Raw genomic sequence first — 3426 nt, 5'->3', positions numbered from 1 at the left:
CCAGCTCGTTGTCACAAATAAAATAAACGAGCTGACAGTAAATCACGTGGAAACGATTGATTAGAAACAGCTGTTCTCATCCTTCCTTCCCCTCCTCCTCCATCCTTCCTTCCTCCATCCTTCCTCCTCCTCCATCTCCTCCTTCCCCTCCTCCTCCATCCTTCCTCCATCCTTCCTCCTCCTCCATCCCTCCTCCATCTCCATCTCCTGCTCCTCCATCATTTCCTCCATCATCTCCTCCTCCATCCTTCCTCCATCATCTCCTCCTCCTCCATCCATCCTTCATCCATCCTTCCTCCTCCTCCTCCTCCATCCCTCCTTCTCCTCCTCCTCCTCCTCCTCCATCCCTCCTCCTCCATCCCTCCTCCTCCATCTCCTCCTCCATCCTTCCTCCTCCTCCATCCCTCCTCCATCTCCATCTCCTGCTCCTCCATCATCTCCTCCTCCTCCATCCATCCTTCATCCATCCTTCCTCCTCCATCTCCTCCTCCTCCATCCATCCTTCATCCATCCTTCCTCCTCCATCTCCTCCTCCTCCATCACATCCTTCCTCCATTCTCCCTCCTCCTCCATCCTTCCTCCTCCATCATTCCTCCTTGTCCATCCTTCCTCCTCCATCCCTCCTCCTCCATCTCCTCCTTCCCCTCCTCCTCCATCCTTCCTCCTCCTCCATCCCTCCTCCATCTCCATCTCCTGCTCCTCCATCATTTCCTCCTCCTCCTCCATCCTTCCTCCATCATCTCCTCCTCCTTCATCCATCCTTCCTCCTCCTCCTCCTCCTCCTCCATCCCTCCATCCCTCCTCCTCCATCCTTCCTCCTCCATCTCCATCTCCTGCTCCTCCATCATCTCCTCCTCCTCCATCCATCCTTCATCCATCCTTCCTCCTCCATCTCCTCCTCCTCCATCCATCCTTCATCCATCCTTCCTCCTCCATCTCCTCCTCCTCCATCACATCCTTCCTCCATTCTTCCTCCTCCTCCATCCTTCCTCCTCCATCATTCCTCCTTGTCCATCCTTCCTCCTCCTCCTCCTCCTCCTCCTCCATCTCCTCCATCCTTCCTCCTCTATATCCTTCCTCCTCCATCCTTCCTCCTCCTCCATCCTTCCTCCTCCTCCTCCATCCTTCCTCCTCCTCCATCCTTCCTCCTCTATATCCTTCCTCCTCCATCCTTCCTCCTCCTCCATCCTTCCTCCTCCTCCTCCATCCTTCCTCCTCCTCCATCCTTCCTCCTCCATCTTTCCTCCTCATCCATCCCTCCTCCAATGACTGAGCTCATTGTTTCAGTAGCTCCGCCCACTTTTCTATACTTTTGTACAAAGCGCACGCTCCGAATGAGCCTCCGTCTTCCTGTTGTTTATGTATTTTTGTTTTATTATTATGAACCAGCTGGAGGTCGCGAGATGAAGACACAATGTCTGAAAATCTTAATTATTGATTAAAATATAGTTTTGAATCCTTCACCTTTCGAAGTTCACAAGCTCAAAACTGAGTTGTGTCATTCTTTATAAGTATTAGTGATTTTAGTGTGTGAAGGCAGATGAACACGTTAAATAAACACGTCTTGTTGTTGTTTTAATGTCATCGGGTTTATTCTTCTAAGATAATTCAACATGTTTTTTTCTCTGCAGCTCAGTTTCAGTACAAAGCCTGTGTGTGTGTGTGTGTGTGTGTGTGTGTGTGTGTGTGTGTGTGTGTGTGTGTGTGTGTGTGTGTGTGTGTCCTCATAAGGGAGATGCAGAGCGTGCGTCTGATGAGTCTCATAATGTTCAAAGACTTAAAAACTGGTCCCAGGCCTGTGAAAGAAAACCATAATTTCAGAGGTACATATTGTACTTTAGCTCAAAGCTGGAGACGGTTTTCTTAAAGATACATAAACCTCAAATATAATACTGAATCACTACTTTAAGCTGCTAAAACACGCATGACTTGTACTGGAGTACCTTCACTGTGGTATTAGCACCTTTACTCAAGTGTACTTCTGAATACACCAGACTGTCCGTCCTCAACGCTCTGCCAAAAACACAACGGATTAACCGCCTGAGCCGAGTGTCAGAGAGCAGGCGGTCATGGGAGGGAGAGAGCCACACACACACACACACACACACACACAGCAGGAGAGTGTGTGTTACGGTATGAATCATGTGTTTTGAGAGGCGGGGTTGGAAATTGAAGTCACGGGGGAGATGGGCAGCGTACACACACACACACACACACACACAGACAGGTGAATCTGAGGTCCAGAACCGGACACACGTGTGTGTGTGTGTGTGTCGGGCCAGGTTTCTGCAGCGCAGAGCAGACGGTTTCCCAGCAGTCACCATATGGACTGGTACTGAAGTCTGAACAGAGCGATGGAGGGGGAGGGGAGGACAGGAAGGAGGTAGGAATTAATGTCAGGAGGAGAGGATGCAAGGGAAGGAGGACTGGTAAGAAGGAAACATTGGACTGGAGGAGGGAGGTACGTTTAGGAAAGGATGGAGGGGAGGAAGAGAAGGAAGCTGTAGGAATCAATTTGAGGAAGGACGGAAGGGAACGATGGAAGAGTCAAACGAGGGAGGTAGGAAGTACAAAATCATGACGGGGCGGATGCAATGAAGGAGAAAGCGAGAAGGAAAGATTGAAATATAATTGGAGGAAGGAGGCACAGGGTGGTAGGAATCAATTTCAGGAAAGAAGAAGTTCATGGGAGATGGGAAAAGAACAAGATGGTAGGAAACAATGTAGGTAAGGAAGGATGGGAGCAAGAAAAGAGGAATGTAGGAGAAAAGGAAGGGAGCAAAATCACAAGAGGAGGAAGGGAAGGTGAGGAGAGATGAGCAGGAGGTAGGAAAGGTGAGATGGACGTAAACAAATAAAACTATTGAGGAAAGGAGACAAAAAAAAGCAAAAGTAGGAATGGATAGATGGAAAGGAAGGAAATAAAAAACTGATCAAGAGACAGAAGGGAGGAAAAAGGGGGCGGGGATTAAAGAGGAGACTAGAGAAAGGAAAGAGGGCTTAAGAGGACCAGCAGATTGAGGGAAAAGAGGAGAGGATGGAGGGATTAAGGAGGGAGGATGGACTGCCTGCAGGTGGAAGACGGCGAAATCAGTTGACGGTTTATTCACCAGAAGAGATCTCACAAAACCAAATAATGGATTTTAACAAATAAATAGTTCCCGGGAAATAATTCAGATTTTTACTTTTGCAAAAAAAAAAAAAATATATATATATTTATATATATTTCATTTATGAAAGATAAAGTGCCCCTCATGGAAAATGTATCCTTGTATCATAAATTATTTTTTTTAAATTTATTATAGTTAACAAATAAACCCTTCAGAAAGGCAAAATGCCTATAAAATTTACGTTTTTAATGAAATTATAAGTTTTCATTCAGATTGTGGTACAATTTAAATTTAAACACAATTTATTCCCCAAAAA

This window comes from Cyclopterus lumpus, chromosome 18 (genome assembly GCF_009769545.1).
Source record: "Cyclopterus lumpus isolate fCycLum1 chromosome 18, fCycLum1.pri, whole genome shotgun sequence".
Taxonomy (NCBI): domain Eukaryota; kingdom Metazoa; phylum Chordata; class Actinopteri; order Perciformes; family Cyclopteridae; genus Cyclopterus; species Cyclopterus lumpus.
This window is presented reverse-complemented; position numbering follows the sequence as displayed.